General features: G+C 33.9%; 1 long non-coding RNA gene across 1 annotated transcript in view; it reads right to left on the reverse strand.

The window, feature by feature from the left end:
• Positions 1-18,373, reverse strand: part of LOC132522953 (uncharacterized) — a 140,049-nt gene extending 121,676 nt beyond the window's left edge. The window contains exons 1-2 of the long non-coding RNA XR_009541388.1: positions 18,335-18,373; positions 18,165-18,255 (exon numbers count right to left, since the gene is read on the reverse strand). This is a non-coding gene — a long non-coding RNA (uncharacterized LOC132522953). The remainder of the gene's footprint in view (positions 1-18,164; positions 18,256-18,334) is intronic.
• Between the last annotated feature and the right edge of the window lie 8,382 nt (positions 18,374-26,755).

Here is a 26,755-nt window from a genome sequence, read left to right on the forward strand (position 1 = left end):
GAGGATTCTCTTTTTCTCCACATCCTCACCAACACTTTTTTTTTTTAAGGACGGCCATTGTGACAGGTGTGAGGCAATAGCTCATTATGGTTTTAATTTGCATTTCTCTCATGATTAATAATATTGAGCATCTTTTCATGTGCCTGTTGGCTATCTGAATGTCTTCTTTGGAAAATGTCTATTCAGATCTTCTGCCCATTTTTAAATTAGGTTGTTTGTTTTTCTGATGTTGAGTTGTATGAGCTATTTGTATATTCTGGATATTAACCCCTTATTGGTCATATCATTGCAAGTATTTTCTCCCATTCAGTAGGTTTTCTTTTCATTTCATCAACAGTTTCCTTTGTTGTGCAAAAGCTTTTAAGTTGAATTAGGTTCTATTATTTTTGCTTTTATTTCCTTTGCTTTAGGAGCCAGATACAAAACAATGTTGCTACAGTTTATGTCAGGGAATGTTCTGCCTATGTTTTCCTCTAAGATTTTTATTCTTCCCTCTAGCTGGAAGCCATCACATCCTTTAAGGGGCCTTCATTGAACATCTGATCAGGAAGCAATACTATCTTTTGAGGTCCTATGGTTACTCATTCTCATATGACCTTTGCCATATACTGGGTTGAGAAGTACTTTAGCTGTAGACTAAAGTTATGACACATTTTTACATTATATGAATGATTAGATGATGATACAAATGCAGAGGGCAAAGACCATGAGTGATAACTCAATCATCAAAGACTCCTTGAAACATTATAAATATTTGCCAATATCGACTACTATGTACACATAAATAGGTAGCTCAGCAACTTCTTTTAGCATATCTATTGAAGGGTAAATCACGTGTCATATAATTCACTTTTTTAAAGTATAAGGCTCAGTGGTTTCTAGTATGTTTTCTTTTGTAGGACCAAAAGGAACAAAATTCTGCCAACACTCTGAATGAACAAAGAAATGGAAACTTTCTTAGAGCAGTCATAATGAAACATGGCCTGCTAATCCCATGATTTTAGACAGTAAGGACCACTGAAAAATGGAGCTGTAAGGCAATATATTGGTGTTAAGACACAAACCTGTGGTAATTTGTTACAGAAGCACTCCCTTCTGGCCAGCAAGTTTCCACTGAAAAATCTGCTGATAGTTTCATCAGGGTTCCCTCAGATGTAACAAGTTGCATAACTAACCCCAATTATCATTTGATCAACAAACAGATAATTCTAACCAAGTTATTTAAAATGAAATCAAGCGCCCAAGATATTGCAAGTGTTCAGAGATTAGGACTGTGCCATCTTATACTTCAATGTTATAGGCAGCTAGACTGTGGAAATTAAACATGTATAAAGGGGAAGGTAATAGGCTCTGGATTAGTAAAATACCTGACTGTGAGTTGGGAAACACTCCGGTGTGGCATTTGAGTCCTTTGTGATATGAATCAGCCACATGTGGCTAACAGAGATTCTATTTTGATGCCTGACAATATTGCCCTGAGTATGTGGCAGTACTGCTATATTTAGTTGTTAATCTATTTTAATCCATCAATTTGAATATTCATTAACACATGTCAACAAGATAAAATGCAAATAAATAAGAAGACAGTTTGCAAGGGTGTTGATAAATGTATGACACTGGTAAAATAACATAAAATGTATGATATCAAGCTTAGATCCAATTAAAATCTAAGAGTTTCAATGTTATTTCTCAAGGTATTTCTTTGTTTAGGAGTATGCAAGCCTATTTGTTTAGGTCTCCATTTCCTTCTTAGATTTTGTCTTAATATCTACAGTACATGATGCCTTTAGGAAGAATTTTTTCATTATGGGCTATCATTATGCCGAAAACACTCAGGTTTATGTCTATTTGATAATTTCAATTTGGCAGCAGATGATCTGATTCAGAGTCTGTTTACAGTGAATAACTGAATGTCAGAAATGTTTTAAATTAAATTCTGACAAAGATGAAATGCTTTGTGGAGGAATCTTAATGTTTGTTAAGTTCCTTGTCCTTTTTTTCATGGCCTCTTAATGGCTACAATCTTGTATCTGCTTTTCCAAAGAAAAGTCTGTGTGCTATTTAAGATTCTGTGGGGGGAGCCTTCAGTCACATTAAATCTGTTCCTCTGTGTTCTTTCACCAACTTAAGTATATTGTAAGTGTAAAATAAAAAGAATAGCAATGAAAGAGAGTTTCTGACAGGATGGCATAATTATTTAGTGTCAATATATATTTCATTTCCTGTTAATGGATATATTATAGATAAAAGAAATCAGACTGGTTATTGATCTCAAATGGATAAATATAAAGAAGATTTTGGTGCAATTTAGGAGCAGTGGTCCTCTAATATACTGAATGGTCAACTGAATTACCAATTGATGATATTGCAGAACAGGTAGGAAATATTCAAGTTTTCTTGTATGCAACTTATGCATATATCCACTTCCTATTTGTAGACTCAATATAGATCCATAGGGAGTTGAAATACAGGTATATTCCAGGTTTGCAGGCACTAATCTTGGTTTAGGGGTAAAATATAAACTTTAGATAATATTGACTTGGATTCAATTTCCAGCTCCACTCTTTATTATTTGTGTGACACTGCAAAAGTTACTAAATAATCAACTTCAGTTTCCTCATTCATAAACTGGGAATTATATTGCCCTCATCTGTTAATTCAATCAACACATATTTACTGTATATACATGATGAGCTAGGCATAACCAAGCAATGGAGGGTAGAGTAGAAAACAAACAAAATTTCTGCCTTCATGGACCTTAAATTCTAGTAGGAGACAATAAATGAGAAAATAAAATATATGTAAGATAATTATAAATATAACAAAAATAAGATATAGAGAAATGTTATGAAAGTATGGGGTGGGTATGTGTATATATATTGTGTGTGACATGAAGAATTCTAAGATAGTGTATACATGCCTTCTCCTGGTTGTTTAATCAAGCAATATTTATACACATAGTTTGGAGATTTTATATATATATATAATATATAGTTTGCATATATATAGCATTTTATATATAACATCTGGAAACTAAACAGTCAGCTATGTTTTATTGGTAAAACAAACACTCAGTGTTGGAGGAATAACTCCAATTTCATATTTCTTGCAAAACTAGAACCAGGTGTTCCATGGCACCAGAAAGGAAGACATTAAAATATCTACATTCAAGTGTGTTCTGTTTAATTATTAAAATACATACAAAGGGATGCCAATCACACAAGAAATGCTACTGAAGGCAGAAGAAATTGTCAAATTCCTGTGATTAAAGATTCTAGGTCTAGTATGTGCTAGGTCTAGTATGTGCTATGATGCTTTTTGTAACCCAAGAGGATTTTCAAGAAGAAAGTTTGACCCTGTCTGCAATTCCTCATCTGCTTCAGTTTCTTTGCTGTTCCCAAGAAGTGTGACCCAGTAAGTATCAATATATCCTTGTTGTGTGGTATAGGTGAAATCTCGAAACATACCTGATGACTGCTTAACATGAAATTGGTATCTTTTCTTCTAAACATCCCCCCCCATTTAGTGGCTGACCCAAGTTACTTGCATTGCTTTACAAAAACATCATTGCTGTAGAGAATAAAATAAAATTTCAACAGTTATTCTCGTTGTTATGGATTTTTGATGGCCTGGTCTTAAATTATATAAGTTTTTGGCTTTTTTATTGAATTAACGAAGACTAGTAAATCACCAGACACATATTTATCATCATTAGCAATATCTCCATATTTTCTTCTTACCAGCCCCTGAAAATGTATTTGTGTTGCATGTTCTTAAAAGTCACAACATATAGAAACATATCTAAAAATCCCTAAGTAATTGATATTGTGCATGATTTTTATTAATGCTGCCCCATATTTTTTATTTTTAAAGTAAACATTGGATATTTTTTAAAAGTCACAGGTTAGTAAAAACAATTTTATATATATCAAATGCTCCAAAATAAATAATAGATACTAAGATAAGAAACTATCTCAATCAAAATGAAAATTCTCTAGAAGGACTAGGAGTGGTAATTGCTTTCATTATTGTTTCCTTATATTAGAACTTCTCTATAATAAGCATATACTGTCTTTATTTAAAAAAAATAAGTTTCATTTTAATTGCAAATTTTACTTCATCACTATTTATCTGGATAGATGTCTTAAATGAGTTAGGTTCAATAATGTGTTATGAGTTTCCCTCCGTTAACTAAATGTCAAGTCTCAGAATCAATATTTCAAACTTTGGCATATAATTTTGTTATATTAAAAAATATATTTTATTAATTATATTGAGTATAGATTCCCAGAGGCAGAACCACCTAGTCAACCACCTGCTTCACCTCCAACAGTAGCTCTCTGCTGTTGATTTCAGCCAGCATCAGCAATGAGAAGGTTTTAAATCCCTGAGCCAGAGACTAAGATCAACACTAATGTCATTTCCACAGTCAAGATTGACTACATCCAGGCCTTAGAAATAAACAGGGATACAGAGTGCCTGGGAGGGTCTTGTAGTTTGGAGTACTGATCTGAACATAGGGTCTGTGGGATCTTCCTCAGTGCCTTTTGGATCTAGGGTTTCATTAAGGAATATCCCATTTCAAACCAGACCAAGCCTGACACCCCAGAAGGAACCTTAGCAAGGAAACATTTAGGAGTAGAGGCAGCAACCGGCTAGAGGTGCGATTGGTGGGATTGAAACTCATCTGTCCTCAGGCTCCATGGGGTTAACCTGCCAAGTCATCTTGACTCAAGGGAGTTCTCACATTAGTGTTTCTAAGCCAGACCTGCCCAGGGTGTCTGAGCCTGGCATCCAGGGCCTAAGAGGAACCAGCATGCAAGTAGGAATAGAAGTCTCCTGTTATGGGAATAGGTGGATGGAATTTGATAACACTCTGTGGGGATAGCCTTTAGTATCTGTTGGATCCAAATGATTCTCCAGGAGTGGCCACAACTAAGCAGGATCTGTCCATGGTTCCAGGTCTATGAACTGGTTCTGAAAGATGCAAAGTTGGCTGCCCCAGTGAGGAGTTATGGTGCTTTGCAGCACTTAGCTGACCCCACGCTCATGTGGCTAGGGCTTTACTATTCTTGGGAAAAGCCTCAGAGATCCAAATATCTCCTAGAGATTCTATAGTCATGTCAGGGCTGTGCATCCACCTATCCACCCATTCTCCTGCCACATGTTTCCCAGCTCTAAGGGGTATGTTCCTTCAGAACCTGGACGGGTGAAGTGGGAAACTTAAACAAGGCTGATTAGGATACCCTTGAGTACAGCTTTGACTTAATGTAAAATAAAAGAAAGTACAAGGATTAGAAATGTGCCACTTCTTCTTACGTGTACACTTAACTTTGAATTTATACTTTAAATTTGTTTTTACTGGTTTGGCAGTAAAATTAAATGATGAACCCTCTTCTTCATTTCTCTTTACAGAAAATCTTTTTTTACCCCCTGTTGTTCTATTTGTCAGTTACTACATGAGTAACTTTTTATTTAGTGAATTTCTTTTCTGTTACATGTGTGTATTTGATAGGGAAGAATGAATTTTAGAATCAAGTTTCTAGGTGTCATTTTTTTAAGTTCTTGGAATTTTGATTTTCATTACAGACTGATTTAGAAAGAATGGGTATGTTTACCATGATGAGTGCTCTTTTCCAGACATTTGACGTGCCATTCCATTTATTTAGGAAAGTCCACTTTTATGCTTTTTTCAAAAGCTTTTATAGATTTACAGATTTTTAACTATAGCTGTCCTTCAGATTTCTTGTTAAAATATTCAATGAGTATTTATATTTTGCTGCCATCAAACATATTGCTTTTTTTAAACCTCCAAAGCTCTTGTCTTTTTTTTATTATTGATGCAATAATTGACATATGTTTTATTAATTTTCAGGGTACAACATAGTGATTAGACTTCTATGTACATTTACATCATCACAATAAGTCCAGTTACCATCTGTCACCATTTAAAGTTATTACAATATTATTGACTACACTCCTATTCTGAATATTATATCCGCATGAATTATTTACTTTATCACTGGAAGTTTATCCCTTTTAATCCCTTTCACCTAGTGACTTAAAAAAAGTGTTCAATTTTTAAATGGGTTATATGTGCCCACTGTAAACATTTTAAAAAGTGCTTCCATTGATATCATGTTACAAATGAGATCTATCCTTTCATTTCTTTCATCTAACTCATTTTGTACATTTGAAGGTAATTTTTGTATATAATTTTAAAATTGCTATATTGTTTCTTTCATTTCTCTAATTCCATTTATTAGACTTTTGAGTAGAATATTCAAGGAGTGTTAATAACACACAACCTAGTTAGTCTTCCTGAGTTTAGTGTTAATTCCTATGTTACTGTACTATGCACGATATTGGCTTATGAGTTAATGTTATGCTTATGTATTCATTATTTTTATTTAAGGTTTTTAAATAATTTTTGAACTTTATTAAATAAATTTTCAAGGAAATGACTGTATGAATTTTATGCTGACCTATTAATATGATGAACTGTATTAATATATTTCTTAATATTATACCATGTTTACATTCTTGAATTAAGCCTGTTTGCTGAACTTTTAGTAATGATTTTTACACCAATATTAACAGGGAGACTGGTTTTAGTATTCTCTCATTGCAATAGGTTTATGAATACATTATTAATGTTTTCTGATTTCAAAAAATAATTCAGAAAAATTTAATTATCATTTTTGTCTAGGAAACTTAAAAAGTACTGGAATTAAATATTACTTAGAAATTTTGTAGAATTTCTCCTACTTGAAAATACCTGTATCTGGTGAATGTTGAGATGTTATCCAGAGCATTTTAAACCAAAGTTTGAAATGGAGATTTATTAATGCTGTTAAAAAATGATTGATTTATTATATCAGCTTGGTTGCCTTTGTTATATTTTTAGTTTTTGAACATTATTTCTCTAAGTATCCTTCTAGTTAACGTGAAACCATTTTATATAATTTATAGTTTCTTAGAGAAACATCCATTTCATCTGGATTCCCAAAAAGTTTGCATATAATTGAGCAAATAATTGACTAACTCTATTTATAAACTAGAGGCTTTTTCCTATTTATTTCATATGTGCATTTTTGTAAATGAAATAACTTGGTCTATCAATTTTATTCCTCTATCTGGTCACCAAGTTTTCTAATTAATAAAAATTTCCATTTAATTGCAGCAATAATTTGATACTCCTGTTGTGTTTTCTTCATTTTCTGTTTTCAAAGGAATTTTGGTTGGAAATTTGCGGAATACTTTTTTAAGGGCTGTCATCCAGAGCATTTTAAATAAGTTTTGAAATGGAGATTTTTTTCATGCTGTTATTAAATGTGATGGATACAATCATATTAGCATTGGTTGCCTATGTTATACTTTAGTCATAAGTCCGAGTCTTTTTAAGCATGCTGTTTATAATAATTATTTTCATCTAAACTCTCAGTGTTAACTCTGATATCTATTTTTATGTGGATTTTAAAGTCGAAGTCACATAATTTTATGGACTTTTAATATGCATATTCTCTTCATATTCATTCTAAATAAATCCTTATTTGCATTCTACCTAGAGCATTTTAAAGTCATTTTCTTCAAAAGGAAGCAGCATTATTCAGTTGCTTGTATCTTAAGAAGGCAAATTTCAGGAAGAAATAAATTTCAGGGACTGATGTTTTTCTTGAAACTGTATATGAGAAATGCTCAGAAATTCATGGCTTGAATATAATAGTTCTGGGTTAGATGATCCCGTATACTATTTTCCTGAAGATACTAATTTTGCATAGATAAATCAGTCATTTTTTATCTATTTTGTTGCATCAATATTTTGGAATATCTATGCCAAAACAAGATGTAAAAATAGCAGCACTGTTATACACGTTTATGAAGGTTTCCATTATTTTAAACTACAATTTTTTACTTTGTTCCTTTGACAATTGAGCGATGTTTAATGTGACATTTTGGCTTATTGTTTTTAAATTCTTGGCCAAAGATAATAAATTGAATTGAACCCATAGTTTAGATTATAAAACATAGGACAAGTAAGAACTGAACAGAGGAGGAATACACAGATAAATGTTGGCTCAGAATTGATGTGCCTTTCATTTGTATTACAACGTATAAACTGATATGTTAGTTGAGTCTAGAATGATACTCTCTGCATGGTACAATCTCAAACTTCTTCAAGTTGTCAGTAACTTTCTCTGAGAGAGGAATGCAGCAAACTTGTAAGATAGGTCATTTCAAGCAGAGCTGAACTGGTAGGCATTTACCACAGGTGGTTATAATCCCCTCTGTCCTGTCCTGATAGGAAACAGATTAGCTAGCTTTTAACTTTCCTTTCCTTTTCAGAATCTGTTTTCTAACTTTAAAGAAAACAAAAGAGATACCTGACGATTTAAATGTTCAGTCCCTAAACTGCCCCACAAACAATCCTAGAATAGCTACTTAAGCATTTGCTGTATAAGTGTAAAAATAAGATTTTATTAATATGGATAACATGTATGAATTTTTGTTTCTCATTTCACTAGGATGTTGACTTCCAAGTAAATTTCCATTGCTATAGATTCCAGGTGCCTCACCTATGGGGAATGGGCTGTTTCTGCTACCTTAAATTATTCAAGAAGCCTCCTTAATATTAGTGATTGTGTTTGACTACAGAAATTTTGGAGGTTTACAGGTCTTTGAGATTTTCAAGATGAGGTTTATTTATAGGAACGTTTTTTAAACCTTAAATCTTAATCACACTTTCTTGTTTATGCTCTGTTCTTCAAGCAGTTTGTTAATACATGAAGGTTTTCTTGGCCAATACTGACTTTTTTGTTCATAATGGCATAGACATATGCCCATCCAGTAAGAATCCTAGACATGCTCAGAGTATTACTTTCCTGAAATTCTACCACATAGAGCGTGGTTAACTCAATTTCTGGTTAAAGGAGAAATAGTATGAGTTACTGGTGCCTGTCACCAGCACACACATGGCCCATGTGTTAGCTGCTACTAATAGTGACTAACCAGGTGAAACTGTTTTTTTAATCTTGAGGTCAGCAGTCACTAAAACAACCATGAAGTAAAGTGTTATCCCAGAGTATTAGCTTTAGCTTTCCAGTAAATTCGACAGTTTCCCACATTGCTTTACATTTTATTTATGTTTTGCATGAATAAAATGCTATACTCTATTTTACCAGTGTTCTTCTAATCACTAGTATATGACACTCATTAGAAGTTAAAATTTTTATTACACATTCTAATAATACTCAGAGAAAGCTAGTTAAGTATACTGGTGAATGCTTCCTGATATTTACAGTAAGTATAAAATACATTTCTCTGGAATTCTATAGCATGTATCTAACACTCCAACACGAAACCCAAAACTCCATCTAGTGGTATGATATTTAGATTTCGGTTATGAAAGTTTATTCAAATTGTTTAATATAATTTAATGATGATGATAATACTTTTGGAAGCCCCTTCAACAAAGCATCACTATTTAATCCTACACCCTTAAATACTGACACTTTCTTGCAAATAGCATGGACTTTTAAAAACCGTGAATGTGACCAGCCTTTAAAAGAATATTGTCTATAATTTAAAAATGCTATTAGGGTAAACAGATTGAAGGACAAGAATAGGTGTATACACAACTATGCCTCACAAAATGTAAAAATTAACTTGAGAAAGGTTTTTCACTATGGCATTCCATTACCCTTATTTTTCTCTTAAGTCTGAGAGAAGGCAGTCAAACAGTAGCCTATCATTGGCCCAGATTAAGATTAGCTTTAAACATAATTATTTTCATTCAGAGACACACCTTCTTTACCCTTCCAGCCTCCTAATTTAAGAGTGTGATTAATTCAAATCCATCCAAGTATGTGGTTTTAAAAGGTGACAGTGTTGGAAATGCACACACCTCCAGATACTGCTGGCATAAGCAATATCATACACATGTTAATATACTAATTTACCCCATAAGCTTGAACACTGGATACTATTTTCACAGTGGCTGACAATTACTTTTTAACATCAAACTAAGGGGTAAAGAAAATGCTTTAAACTTGTATTGAGCTATTTGAATTGTTTACTATAATTCTAACATGATGTATAATATCATTATACTGCTTTACAATCAGATAATAAGTGAAAAGTGATCCTTTAAATTGATTTTCTAGAATGCATTCTCTGTATGTGCTGTCAATCCTCATTAAATGAGCAATTTTTATAGTACTGGTTACATGACAAAGATAATACTTCCCACTTGCTAATGACAACTTCCTTCCATCTTAAGTAAGAAAGAAAACATATAAACCAAAATTAGCACATTAAACGAAGCTGCAGGATAATAAAGGACAGCAAAAGAGAAGAAGAGACAAGAACAGTGTGGATGGGAAAACTGCAATTTAATAGTATGCTCTAATACCTGACACATCAAACTGCAAACATGAAAACAAATATCAAAATGTCTTCATTTTAATATGAAATGACAAAGTTAAAGATTCATCTGTACAGAAAACAGCAACTTTAATCATTAAATGGAACTCATAATAGTTCTTGTGAATTCCTGTTTTTTTCTAAATGTTCAATGAAAAAATTACTACTAACAGTAGAGTCATGCTGGGATAAAAGTATGCTAAACTGTTAGTTTCTACACATCAGGGGAAAAAAAAAAATCAAGGATTTCTTTTTTAATTTTCCTGACAAAGATTTTAGTTCTAAACAAGTACTGGTATTTTATTATCCAACATATTATTTTAATCTGTTCATTTATTTTATGAATTGTTCATTTACTTTGCATATTTGTAGACTATTTTTACATCTAGATCCTTGTATTTCCTTTAGTTTTGGACATGTTTTACAATTGTTAGGATGGCAATTTTAATATTATTGAAAGTTCCTTATTTTTCACTATTTTTTTTTAGGTCATATAAAATATATTCTAACTTTGAATCAGTTAAGACTTGATCAATCCCTTCCCTTATGAATTTCATTTTTTATATGAAATTTTTATCTCAAAAATTTATTTATAATCATCAATTCTAGTCAAGTAGTAATTAATTACACTAAAAAATAGTCATTTCGGCAAAAATTAAATTGGGTCAGAACCTTGCTAGACCACTGAATAAACACAGAACATGAATAAACAGAGTCATGAAAATTGCCTAACATTTTGTGAAACTGTGATATAAACTGCAACTTTCCTAATCAACATCCTAAAACCATCATAATGTGAATTTTGTTATCAGGAAGCTACACTTACCACTATTTTTTATTATTCTGTTTCTAACTCTTATTGGAAAATGTTCTCTCAAGGTCTGAAGGTATTAACAGTTTTGGAAATATATATGGACTATGGATTGAATTGTTCCCTCCAAGTTTATATACTGAAGCTCTAACCCCCAATATAAAGGTATTTGGAGATGGTGCCTTTGGAAGATAATAAGCTTAGATGAGGTCATGGAGGTGGGGCCCTTATGATGAGATTAGTGCCCTTAGAAGAAGGGACACTAGAGAGCTTGCCTTGTCTCTCTCTATCTCCACCTGCACTGAGGAAAGACCATGTGAGGACATAGCCATCTTCAATCAAAGAAGAGAGTCCTCAGCAGACAATGAACATGATAGCACCTTGATCTTGGCGATCTTTCAGTCTCCAGAACTGTGAGAAATAAATTCCTGTTGTTTAAACCACCCAGTCTATAGTACTTTGTTATAGAAAATTAGCCTGAGCTAATACAAAACACTTTTTATAAAAATTGCGGAAGTACCATTTATACTCTAGCATCTTCTGTAATAAATTTATTCTGGGCCTCATAATTTCTTAAGTAGCAACTCTAGATCTCAAAAGACACTATATAATTTTTTTTTTAAGACACTATATAATTTGAAAGATTCTACAGGAACAAATTTTAATTGCCAACTTGTATAGCAACTGGTGTGAGAAAAATTAAATATATATGTATAATAGCTGATCAAAGTTTCAACTCTTTATCTCCACTTGGAAGCCAAGTAGGATAAAAAAAATCATGTATGTGTGTGTGTGTGAAAATGTTGTGAGTGTGTAAATGCATGTGTTTAAGTGTGTGTATGTATGCATGTGTATACTTTATAAATTTCAGTTCCACACAACTCTTCAGTTCTTACAGACTTTAACTTGTTTGGGTTATTGATGCAATTATTCCACAGCTATTTTTTTTTAAGTTATTACTTTTTTACTGTTATTTTTTTGCTGCTTTTCTTGTCAAGCACTCCTGGTTGTTTTAACTGATGTTATAATCTCTGATTTATACAACTACTGCACAACTAAATAAATCAAATAAGAAAAAAATAGATCAATATTCTTATGTAACTAGTCAAACAAAATAACTGGGATTATGCTTACTTCTTAATCAAAACATATCTATTATGTATCCACCATTGCACTTGCTACTCTAAAAGATATTACACAATTATAAAGCATAACTGCTAAGTCAAAGGTCTTACAATTTATTTGAAAAAAACAAGGATACATAATAATTCAATTCTAAACTCCAGTCTAACAAAAATTACAGTAGCAACACAGGGAATTGAGAATTATTACATTCCTGGACTACAATCATTAGTAAATGGTTATATGAAAGATTTGAAAATTTGTTATTTGGGGAGAAGAAACATTAATATTTATGCTTTGAAACCTCTGATAACCTTTAGGGAAGGTGTGATAATTAAATATTTAACAATGAGACACAAACACAAAGAGCAGAGGAGGAACACCTTGCTGTGCTAGGCTTTATTTCTTTAGTTACTGCATCACTTAATAGTGTTTTTAATAACAAACTTTGCAATGCTTTGGTTAATCTCAAGCATTGCATTAATTTGAACATGTCCTGATCCAAAACCAATAAAAAAAATTAATTTATTGTAACAATGGATATATTTTGATTTATTGTTCATGGTTCTATTCTTATGAAGTATTTTTCCATAGTTCCATAGATTAGTTTTTTATGGAAGCATTAAGTCAAATTTTATACATAAGATTTTGCCATTTTATTATCTAAGAAAATTGTATTTTATGTAACAATGAAATATATTAAATAACATTAGAAATTATAGTTAATAAGTGATCAAACAATAGCCACTGTTTAGTGACCATGACAGAATGGTCACAAAATTATTCATCAATTTTATAAATCAGTCATTTTATTAGGCATCACACATATGATATCCTATTTTTCCCTCACACAAATATCAAATTTGAAATTACTATACCCAATGGGAAAATAGGAAAACTGTTTCAAAGTACTTAAGGAACTTGACCTATCCATACGGAAGCACAGTTTATATCCTGTTTTCTCTGACTCCAAAGCCTGCTACACAGCAGAGCAAAAGTACTGGGCTGGCCAAAAAGTTCATTCAGATTTTTCATGTTATGGAAAAACCTGAACGAACTTTTTGGCCAAACCAATAACATATTCAAAGTTTAGTGTTTAAAAAAAATCGCTTAAATGTTAATGTTCCCAGGGTTATGTTCTAGATCCATATTTTCTTTGCTGTCTTTTTGGCAAAGTATACGAACAATTTCCTCACTGCTTCAATTACATTTTATATATTCAACCCTGAACACTTGGGTTTTTTTTGTTTTTGTCAAACTCATAAAGCCAACTGATCTCTCAACTGAGAGAAACCTATTACTTGATATATGTTACTGAACTTCTATTCTCCCAAATCTTCTCCTTCAGTGTTGATATATCATTCAACAATTCTACCACCCACCCATTACCCAGGGAGGAAACCATGATATCAACATTTTCTTCTTTGTTCACCACTTTCACCGTTAATTCTAACTCCTTTGTATCTTATTAATCTTTTTCATCCTCTTTATGCTTAAAACTTTCAGGGCCTGCCTGCAGCCCTTAGTTGGTCACTCTTTCTAAACCCAAGCCAGAATGTCTGGTACAGTCTTTTTCACATCACTTCCTCCTGATACTGAAGCGCCTGCCTCCCTCTTTTACTTCTTAGAGCCTTTATAAATTACATAGGTCCACCCAGACAATCTAGGATAATCTTCTGATCTCAAATTGCTTAATCACATCTGCAAAGTCCCTTTTTTCCATGTAAGGTAACATGTCCATAGATTCCCAGGATTAAGATGGGACATCTTGAGGGGCCCATTATTTTGCCTACCACATTTATTCTTAAGTTTTCAGATTAAAGGTTAATCTTCCCCAAAACTCCTTATTATGGTTAACTGCCACTCCTATATATTAGCGTAACTTCTTAGTTATTCGTACCATGCAAGAGTAAGTAAGACAATCACTGACCTCATGTGGTTTATAATCTAGTGAATGATAAAAAAGATTAAACAAGTATGTACAAAAGGGTAGGCATTTGGCTCACTATTGTATTCCCAGTGACCATCAAAATTCATTCTATCTAGTAAATTTTAAATATTTTGAGTGAATGAGTGAATAAATAAGTAGAAACTACATTTTCTACTTAAATATATTTAATAATTTCACAAAGCGTCTTCTAATCATTAAATTGATATTTATCTGTAAAGATATTTTTTAACCAATATCTCATCCAGCCTTAAAGTCTTATTTTGTCTTCTCTGGTTTCATTCTTTTTCTCTAGAAAATGTATATATTACCCAAAACACTGATGAGGTTGTATATCTGCCTCATAGAAAACATTTAATTAGGCAGAAATAATCATCCTCTACTACAATCTTTCCATACACTTGTATAGTCTTTCTATATACTTGCAGTGAACAATCTTAAAATGAAATTAAGAAAAACATTCCTTTCACAGTAATATGAAAAGAAAAAAAAAAACTAGACACACATTTAACAAAGTAAAAACTTTTATAATATAAAAGCCACAAAATATTCACAGAAATTAAACCATATCTAAATAAATGGAAAAACAATCCATGTTCATGACTGAAAGACTTACCTTGTTAAAACAGCAACACTTCCCAAACTTATCTACAAGTTCAACACATTCCCCATTACAATGCCAGCTGACTTCATTATAGAAATGGACATGCTTATTCTAAAATTCATATAAAATTATAAGGGACCCAGAAGAGCCAAAACAACTTTGAAAAATAAAACACAGTATATCAGGGGTCTCCAGCCCCTGCCTCCCATGGGCTGCAGAGCAAGAGATGAGCAGTGGGTGAGTGAGCAAAACTTCGTCTGCCGCTTGCTCCCCACTGCTCCCCATCACTGGCGTTATAGACTGAACCATCCCCTGCCCCGCCCCCCAGTCCAAGGAAAAACTGTCTTCCATGAAACTGGTCCCTGGTGACAAAAAGGTTGCGGACCGCTGCAGTATCTGACCTCACACTTCCCAACCTCAAAGCTTACTACAATGCAATGGTAATCAAGACAGTATGGTACTGATAGAGGAACAGAGATGTAGTTCAATGGAAGAGAACTGAATATCCAAAATCCTCACACACATATGGTCAAATGATTTTCTACAAAGGTGCCCTGACCACCCAAAGAGAAAAGAAGAATCTTTTCAACAGATACAGGGACAACTAAATAGCCACGTGCAAAAAATTAAGGTGGGCCCTTACCTGACACCCTATTTAAAAATTAAATCAAAACTGATCGAAGACCTACGGGCCTCCCTGGTGGCGCAGTGGTTGAGAGTCCGCCTGCCGATGCAGGGGACGCGAGTTCGTGCCCCGGTCCGGGAAGATCCCACATGCCGCGGAGCGGCTGGGCCCGTGAGCCATGGCCGCTGAGCCTGTGCGTCCGGAGCCTGTGCTCCGCAACGGGAGAGGCCGCGGCAGTGAGAGGCCTGCGTACCGCATAAAAAAAAATTGATCGAAGACCTAAATATAAGAGGTAAGGCTATAAAACTCTTGTAAGAAAACAAAAGGGTAAATCTCTTTTACCTTAGGTTTGGCAAAGGATTCTTAGAAGTGACACAAAAACATGGGCAACAAACAAAAAAACTGGATTAATCAATATTAAAAACATTGCTTCAAAGCACAATCAAGAAACTGAAAACACACAGCATAGGAAAAAAATACTTGCAAATCATTTATCTGATAAGGGACTTGTATCAAGAATATATAAAGAAATTTTACAACTTAATAATAAAACACAGACAACCCAATTAATAGATGAGCAAATGATATGAACAGTTATTTCTTCCAGGAAGATATACAAATGGCCAGTAAGCACATGAAAAGATGCTCAACATCATTAGTTATCATGGAAATGCAAATCCAGAACACAATGAGACACCACTTCTCACACTTCAATGAGATGGTTAGAGTATTATAGGAAGACAACAAGTGTTTGTGAAAAAATAGAGAAATCAGAACATTGGTACACTGCTGGTGGGAATGTAAAATAGTCTAGACACTTTGGAAAACACTCTGGTAGTTTCGCTGATTAAAAGTCGAGTTTTCCTATAACCCAAGAGGAATAAATGCATATGTCCACCCAAAAACTTGTACGTGAATGTTTCAACAAAATTATTCATAAAAACAAAAGGTGGAAACAATCCATAAATCAACTGCAGAATGAATAAACAACATATGGTATACCCATACGAAAGAATATTCAGACATAAAAGCAATGAAGTACTGATATATACGAGACGAATGAATCTTGAGAACATATGGTAAATGAACGTAGTCAAAAAATATCACGTATTTTATGATTGCATTCACATACAATGACTAGAACAGAAAAATATAGAGAGACTGAAAGAGTAGTAATTGCTTAGGGATGGGTGTAGAGATCAAAGGGTTAACGGGATGATAGTCACAAGGTATGGGCTTTCCTTTTGTGGTGATAAAAATGTTTTATAATTGACTGGGTGTCACTGCACCTATCTGAATACACTAAAAAAAAGAAAATTGAATTGCAAGCTTTGAATGGGTCAATTGGAAGGTATGCTAATCACGTCTCAATAAAATGTTTTAAAAATAGTCAAGCAGGGCTTCCCTGGTGGCGCAGTGGTTGAGAATCTGCCTGCCAATGCAGGGGACACGGGTTCGAGCCCTGGTCTGGGAAGATCCCACATGCCGCGGAGCAACTAGGCCCTTGAGCCACAACTACTGAGCCTGTGTGTCTGGAGCCTGTGCTCGGCAACAAGAGAGGCCGCGATAGTAAGAGGCCCGTGCACCGCGATGAAGAGTGGCCCCTGCTCCCCGCAACTAGAGAAAGCCTTCGCACAGAAACGAAGACCCAACACAGCCAACAATTAATTAATTAAAAAGGGGTATATTTATAAAAACATAGTCAACTAATACCAACTTCATTGCAAAAATAAACAGGTATTTAACATTTTATCTCTCAAATGCTAAACAGAAAAATACATGACAATCACACTATGACAGGTAAATATATTTTTCTAAAACACCTGTCTTGTTTAACTTGCTCAATACCTGTGACATCACTAGCATGTTAAAACAAACAAAAAATGGAGACCATTCTTGAAAATTCTCTGAGCAGATGAAACTAGTTTAGTCCTATAAGCAAAGCTTAATTTAGCTTATTTTGCAAGATTAACTTCACCTGGGTCACGTTTTGTTTATGCATCTGGAAATCTTAAGCAAAACTTTTTAAAATTTCCCCAAATTGATACAAGATAACCAACCACTAACCAATTTCCTATCATTTAAGAAAATTCTAGTTTTATAACCAATCACAGTAAAAAAGTCACTTCCTTCTCACTGTATAAACTGCTTTATAAAAATATACCCCTGGGCTTCATTCCATGTTTGGTTTGAGTGCTCCCATGAACTTAAACTTTACTAATTACTACTTTGGTGATTCATTGGTTTTACTCTTATTTCTGAACTTTCCACAGTTCAAATATAGCATCCCTTAGTGATAGTCAAAAGTTCCTTAAAGCTCTCATGCAGACACTTGGAAGTCAATCCCCTTTCCTCTTTTACCAAATGATATATAACTATATCAAACTGCTACACTTAGGTGAATAGAGAGATTCCAATCTGTAGCTCTTTTATCTTTCTTCCTCTGATACTCTTTCTTTTATTCCTATTTGATTTATATATCTCTTTGCTATAGACATCTTATTCTAGTTTCTATATAAATATCTAGTACAAAACATAAACAGGTTGAGAGAGTAAACAGCATGCAAAGTTATTTCAATTGAACCAAGAATAAAGGTCTGCCCCAAGAAGAGGGAAAAAATATGGAACCTACTTGTCACAAGTTGGTTTCTTTGAGAAGTAGACTCTGAAGCAGAAAGCAGAGAGCAGGCGGTTTATTAAGGAGTTCTCCCAGGGTTGTGAGCCTTGAATGAAGAAAGAAGGAAGCTGGATCAGAGGAAGAAGTCAAAGTGCAATGCAGTTTCAATGGAAGGGCCGAGCTACCTCTGCAGGGAGTACTGGGGATGGGGTGACCCATCTGAGTTGTTCCAAGACTGAATGAGAATGCAGGGTATTTTTACACATGTGTTGAGCAATCACTGGATGTGGACCAATCAGAGATGGGGTCATAACCTTTGTGATAATCTTTAGTTGAGGCAATCCTGAAGCATGATGGTGGTAATCTCTTTTAAGGGTTGACAGCTGAGTGCTGGATGCCGGCAACAGTTGCATCAGCTGGGCTAAAAACATCTTTAATTCTGAAGAGGGATAAATGGATTGCAACTCATGACCACCACACTGCTAAAAGAACTATTTATTACCTTAAATAATATGGTAATCTAACTTAATACTTAATAAACTATTTCTAAATGAAATACAATAAAGCATAAGGATACAATAACTCCACATACAGATATTTCTTTTGAAAATGCATCTGTCAATCTTATTATTGTTCATATGAAGGTAGTGCTATTTTTTTCTTTGGCTGCTTTTCAGATTTTATCTTTTGTTTTTTAGCAATTTTCAATTATTTTTCTAGGCATGGTCTTATGTTCATCATATTTGGGGGTGTGTAACTACTCTTAAATCCTTGATATCCTTCTTCCCTTTGCCCTGCTTCACTCCACTCTGCCCTATCTCTTAGTATGTTAATTAGGAAGATTGACACTTTGATCTTTGTCCCAAATGTTTCTTATGCTCTTTTCTCCATTTTTGATCCATTTTCTCTTCAGATTGTACTGAACTATATTATACTTTACTGATTCTCTCTTTTTGTTCATCCAATCTGCTGTTAAAACCACCTACTGAGATAGTAATTGCTCTATTGTATTTTCTTTCTCCCAGGTTATCCAATTTGTTATCTCCTGTTTGAATTCTCCTATGAAAGTCTCATCTTGTTAGGTACAGTTAGCTACAGTTGTTTTAATGTTTTTAATAACTCCACAGTCTTGATCATACGTGGGTCTATTTTTGTTGAATTTTTTATGTTGGTTTTAAATAATTTAGTACTGTATTTAGATGTGTCTGGTAGTTTTAGATGTAATAGTAGTCACTGTACATGGAAAATTTTAGAGATGTAACTTTTATCTTCCCACAGAAAGGATTTAATTTTCATCTGACAATTATAATAGGTATAATGGGATTCAGACTTTATAGGGACTTGTCTATTTATGGTTTGTTTTTATTAGTTTTATGGGACTCAGCTGCAAACCTGAACTATTTACTGAGCTACTCATACTAGCCATGGCCTGTACTCCACCTTTTAAAACCCAAATACTGTAAGACAACCAAAGATTCTGCTTAGTTTTCAGGACTCTTAGCTTCACCTTTCTGTTGGCCTTCCTGATCTCTTAGTCCATGCACATAAATATGAAAATGCCTTGAGAGGATAAGTGGTATAGAATATTAAGCTAACCTCCTTGTTGTGTTTTTCTTCAGAACCTGGACCCCTCAGCTTTTTATCTTTGAAACCCTGAACTTCGGTGTCATGTTCTAACCCTATGATTCCATTTTTAAAAGCACTAGGCTTCTACTTTCTTCTTGGCCTGTTTGCTCTCTATTGCTTATAGATAAGCAAAGGGTGGAGGGTGATAGTCAGTGCTTGGTGCAACTTAATAAATCCCCCATTGAAGGAAATCAATATTCAAATTTGAGCTTTCCACGAGACTAGCATGAGGGTTTGTGATCTATGCTGGGCTTCGAAGCAGGAATAAGTGATGTAAAAAGGCAGAGAATAGGGCCTCCCTGGTGGCGCAGTGGTTGAGGGTCCACCTGCCGATGCAGGGAACACGGGTTCGTGCCCCGGTCTGGGAGGATCCCGCGTGCCCCGGAGCGGCTGGGCCCGTGGCCATGGCTGCTGGGCCTGTGCGTCCGGAGCCTGTGCGTCCGGAGCCTGTGCGTCCGGAGCCTGTGCTCCGCAGCAGGAGAGGCCGCAGCGGTGAGAGGCCTGCATACCCCAAAACAAACAAACAAACAAACAAACAAAAAAAACAGCCACGATTTACTGATTGCTTGCTATATGCAAGTAAATTTGTGAAGTGTTTTACATTAATCTTCCCATTTAACACTCAACAGAATCCTTTGATGTAGATGCTAGCACCATCTCTATTGTATAACTGAGGAAACAAATGTTTAGAAATATAAAGTGACTTGCCCAATATACTATAGCAAATGAGTGTGGAGCTGGGATTTTAAGCCAAGTAGCCTGACTGCAGAGACCATGTGTTTAAGTACTATGCTTCAGCAGTTCCCCTTAATATATCTTTATTTGTTCATTTGATTGATTTACAATTGTAATATTTTTACAATAAGAAAACAAAATAAGGCTAATCTTATTTTATAATTATAATGAAGACAATAAAATAAATTATTATTATAGAACCTTAAATATATGACCAGTGCATAATGTCATATAATACAAAAAAAAGGTAAAATTCATTAGAAAACTAGAAGAAAATACATAGATAAGATTTGGTGTGATATTTGAGGTGTCCCAAACTGGTAAAATGTATAAATACCTAATTCCTAAAAACCTATGTTTTCTAAGTAAATTTTTCTTCGTATATATTTAGGAAATGCTGTATATTTGTGCATATATATAGAGAGAGACACACACATATACTGGTATGTACGTATGTATATGTGTTTATGTGTGAGTGTTTTGGCAGATCTTTTGAATTACCAAAATAATAAAAAGTCCTCATACTATTCATACAAATAGTCAAGAATGTTTTAAAAAAACATTAAAGCAAAACAAAACAAACAAAAAAAATAGCCTGAAAATATTTCTTGTGGACTGGTCTTGAAACGAATTATCTACTTTGCTAGAGGAACAAATTGTAATAGGAATTTGTTGGTCAATAAATCAAGACTATGTAATCTTCTATGTAAGAATCAAAAGTGATAATTAATAATATTTGATTAACTGGCCCTACATGATGAAATTAAATATTACTCTGTTCTTTAAAGGTATCTCCACTCCTTAATGAATTGCTAATGGATGCTATACATGTTTACATTTTTGATCTGTGTTCTAAAGCCATTTTGAGATTATGCTGATGCAATATAATTCTTATTGTATTTCCCCAACATAATGTTTGCCCAGTGTTAAAATGGACATTGTTCTGAGTATAATGTCCAGAACAAGATCTCAATTTTATTATCCTTCTCACATTGTTTTCCTTTCTTTGAACATTTCTGGCATTCACACCCAAAGCTTTATATTATGACAAGCACCAAAGCTATGTCATGTTTGCAGATTGCTTTTTTTTTTAAAATATGATCATTCTTATTGGCATGACCTATGTTTTTTCTTTGGACTGCTCCATTTATATCCCCATATTTGAAAAAGAAAAATAATCTGCTGCCCAGCAGCATACTAACTCCTGTTCTCAACTCATACGTTAAATGTACTTTTACTTTTGGCCAGAATTCTACCAGTTTTTTAGTTTGGAGTTTTAATAAAAAGAGAAAATGTAAGGAAACATGACTTGGGCACACTGCTGAGTGTGGAAGGAAACATGTATTTTCTATCTCTCTGGAGAATAAGTTCCCGTCTTTCTAGGAAAAGACTGTTTCTGGCCATAGCAGCAAGTAACTACCTGAGTTAGTTTTAAGGCCATCATATTTGATCAATGAAACTTCCTCCAGCAGCACACTTCTTAGAATCAGTCAAGCAGCAACAGCCTTTTTCCACTGCCCAGGCTTCTAAATGTCAGCCAATCAGAACAATCTCCACTTTGTAACATGCTTTCAAGCTGAAGTTCAACTGATCCCTAAACACGACCACTTTGCAAAGTCCATCAATCCTTGAGTCCCACTTTCTTAAACTCTACACAAGATTATCTCTCTGTTTTTCCTCTCTTCCTAGGAAAAGACTGATTGCTAAAACAAAATAATACAACTTTTCTTTCAGGCAATAAATGATCGTCTCTCCCCTTCTGTACTCTTCAATGAAAATATAGCTAAATACTCTCTACTTTTAATGTCAGACTCTGTAAGAAAAGGTTATAAGTTCTTTGAATAAAGAAATCTACTCTTACACCTATATTTCTTTGTATTTCATTTAGCATAATTTACTGTACACTGTGGTCTCTCAGTAAATCAAATCAAGGACAAATATTTGAGTCACAAGATATTTTAGGTATTTAAAAATGCAGTGGTGCTCAAATTTTAGAATTTAGTGGTGGAAACCTCCTTAAAAGAAAATTTCACACCAAATCTGACTTGTATCCAAAAAGCATAATGTCTTTGGGTGAAGTTATGGAAGAATAAGCTAACCTTTTCCCATATGTTCTATTATGCACTTCACCTCTCTTGGGCTCTAAGGTGCTTCTAAGGTATCAGCTAAGACTTTGCTAAATAGCATTTAAACCACTGATGTGTTTCTATCCCCTCAATTAACAGATGAGGAAAGTGAGGCCCCAATAACTTCTTCAGAACAAGATTACATACAAATAAAACATGTTTTCTCTTATGACTCACCAAATTTCCATGTCAAGCAATTCTTTTGATTATGGATTTCTTCTAAAATATATTATTGTTTTCATTCATGTGGATTCACTAATGTATATGAAGTTAGTTATATTTTGCCTTTGTGTTATCATGCACTGTATTACAAAGCTGTAGTAATCAAAAAAGTATGGTAGTGGCATAAAGACATATATACAGATCAATGGAACAGAATAAAGGATACAAAAATATACCCATGTACATATGGTCAACTACTATTTGATGAGGGAGCCAAGAATACTCAATGAAGAAAATAGAGTGCCTTCCATAAATAGGGCTGAGAATATTGGATATTCACATAAAAAAGAATGAAAATAGACCCCTACCTTGCAACACTCACAAAAATTACCTGGAAATGGATTACAGACTTAAATGTAAGACTTGAAACCATAAAACTCCTAGACAAAAACACAGGGAAAAGTTACTTGACATTGGTCTTGGTAATGACTTTTAGAATATGATACCTGAAGCATAAGCAACAAAATAAAAAAATAAATAGAACTACATCAAACTAAAAAGCTTCTGCACAGCAAAAGAAACAATCAACAAAATGGAAATGCAGCCTATGGAATGCGAGAAAATATTTACAAATATTTTCACAAATCCAATAAGGAGTTAATATCCAAAATAAAAAAGTAAGTCATACAACTCAATAGCAAACACACACACACACACACACACACACACACACACACACACACACACACGCAAATAATCCAATTAAAAATGGGCAAGGGACTGGGATAACCAGTTTTCCAAAGAAGACATACAGAAGGCCAACAGGTACAAGAAAAGATGCTCAACATCATTAATCATCAAGGAAATGCAAATCAAAACCATAATGAGATATCACATCACACATGTCAGAATGGCTATCATCAAAAAGACAAGAAATAACAAGTGTTGGCGAGGATGTGGAGTAAAGGGAATAGTAAAGTTCACTATTGGGGGAATGTAAACTGGTACACCTACTATGGAAAATAGCATTGAGATTCCTCAAAAAATTAAAAATAGAACTACAGTATAATCCAGCAATTCCACTTCTAAGTATGGGAGGTGAGAGATGTTAATTTAACTTACTGAGGTCATCATCTCTCTCCCTCTCTCTCTCTTTCTCTCTCTCTCTCTCTATCTATATCTATTTATATATATATCTCAACTCATTACATTGTATACTTTATACTTATAAAATGTTATATGTCAATTATATTTCACTAAAACTGGAAAAAATGAAATATATTCTAGAATATTTACTTACTCTATTTACTCACGTATTCTCCATAAGCATCTTGTAACTTTTTAAGTCTTCATTCATACTATCTAAAATTAAAATTTATAATAACTATTTATTGCAGTTCCCTGCTGTGTCTTACTCTATTAGGAAAAAGTATATCGCTGACTTTGTTATATATGTTTTCATTATTTTGTAAAAAGAGTGTTTATTTTTCTTACTTTCATTAAGTGATTAAATGAATGAATGATATTTAATTAATGTATTCAGCAAATATATATTGACCATCTCTCATGAACTAGGAAATTTTTTTAATTTTATTGAAGTACAGTTGATTTACAATGCCATGCTAATTTCTGCTGTAAAGTGACAGTTATACATATATATATATTCTTTTTCATATTCTTTTCCATTAGGGTTGATCACAGCATATTGAATATAGTTCCCTGTACTATACAGTAGGATCTTATTGTTTATCCATCCTATATATAATAGTTTGCATCTGCTAAACCTAAACCCCAAATGTTATAAGCACTTGAAACATTATCAATGAGCCAGTTTTCTGCCCTTGTGAAACATAGATTCTGATGGGACTCAGAAAAAAAAAGTGAATATGATAAATAAAGTACATGAACTATTACAAAGTAAGTATTATAGAAACATTGAAAAATAAAAGCAGCATTTTGGAATTGAAAGCACTTTTTGTAAAGGCACAGATTATAATTTAAACTAGAGTGGTGAAGGCAGAGCACAATGAGAGGGTGACATTTCAGCAAAGACCTGAGAGAGATGAAGGAATTAGCAAAAAGATATGGAGATGGGAGAACTTTTTTACGTAGAAAACTTGGCCCGTGCAAAGGCCCTAAGATAGAGTGTACATATATTGTTCAAAGAACAGTTAGGAACCCGTGTGGCTGGGTAGAGTATATAAAAGGGAGAAATATAAGACATGAATTCATAGAGCTGTAAAGAGGCCAGACCATACAGGCCAGTCTTATATGCAGGCCTGTAATCTGAATAAAATGGGGAACTACTGCAGGATGCAGGATTCTAAGCTAAAGAGCAAGCTGATATGCTTAGAACCATTAGGAAATTACGAAACTAGCCAAGAGATGAGATAATTAGGAGTTTTAGGTTAATGTTTACAGTTGTACACACTCCTATATATAAAATAGATAACTAACAAGGACGTACTGTGTATCACAGGGAACTATACTCAATATTTTGTAATAACCTATAAGGGAAAAGAATCTGAATATATACATACGTGTATAACATATATATATATATATACAAATATATATATATGTGTGTAAATCACTTTCTTGTACATCTGAAACTAACATAACATTGTAAATCAACTATACTGCAATTTACAAAAAAAGAGATAATGGTAGCTTGGACCAAGATGGTCAGTAGAATTTGCTTAAGAGTTGGGTGAAGAGGTGGGGGAAGAGACGGGGGGGGAGAGAGAGAGAGAGAGAAAGAGAGAGAGAGAGACAGACAAACAGACAGACAGAAAGAGACAGAGAGAGAAAACAAAGATAACCCTGAAGTTTAGGGTTTGATGGAGGTGCTAACAATTGAGATGAGGAAAATCACAGGTGGAGCAAGTTTGAGGGGACAAGATTTGGAGTTCAACTAGACACGCTGAGTTAGAGATATAACCAGACAAATGAGGAGATATAGTTCAACAAACCTGTCTTGATTTCAGGCTGGAGATTACAGAAAATCTATGATCAATATATAAATGGAATTTTTAGTGATCATAAATAAATAAGAGATAGACAGTAGTTACTGAGCTCTAAGGCACTCCAATTTTAAGAGATCTGAGAAATCTGGAACCTTCAAAGGAGACTGAGAAGGAGCTACCAAGTAGGCAAGAAAACCAGGAGAGTGGGTTCCAAAAGCCAAGTGAAGGACTTTTTTTTTCCCATGGAGGAAGGAGTGAGTGTGTGTATCGAATACAGCCTAGATGTCATAGAAGAACATACTCCAGAAATATCCATTAAATTTAATAACTTGAAGGTCATTGATAATTTTGAAATTATCAATGAAAACAGATCTGATGGTAGAGAGAGTAGGAGTATAAAGTATAAAGTAGGAGTATAAAGGCTCTTTCAGGAAGTTAAAGGTGATATGAATGAAAAGTATTAATTTGTCAACTGAGTTTGAGCAATGCTGTCTTAATATTGAACATGTCTCTTTTGAATAAACTTAAACAGACTTTCTAATATACAAATGTTGTGAATTTCCCTGGAGCTTATAGTAAGCAGTTCTGGCCAAACTTAATAACAGAGGCCTTTTATTTTATAAAACATTTGTAGAATTAGTGTCCTGTACATTTTGAAACTATAATCTTATAGTCACTCATGCCTCTGGATTTTAAGAAAATCACATTAAAAAGAAGGATTGATAATGTAAAACTAGCTTAAATACTCAGTGTTTTCTAATTATGTTTAATTGGCTATGTACTTACATGTTCATTTTTTTTTAAATTTATTTTTGGCTGTGTTGGGTCTTCGTTGCTGTGTGCGGGCTTTCTCTAGTTGCCGTGAGCAGGGGCTACTCTTCGTTGCGGCGCATGTTCGTAGCGGCGCGTGGGCTTCTCATTGCGGTGGCTTCCCTTGTTGCAGAGCACGGGCTCTAGGTGTGCGGGCTTCAGTAGTTGTGGCACGTGGGCT

This window comes from Lagenorhynchus albirostris, chromosome 7 (genome assembly GCF_949774975.1).
Source record: "Lagenorhynchus albirostris chromosome 7, mLagAlb1.1, whole genome shotgun sequence".
NCBI lineage: Eukaryota > Metazoa > Chordata > Mammalia > Artiodactyla > Delphinidae > Lagenorhynchus > Lagenorhynchus albirostris.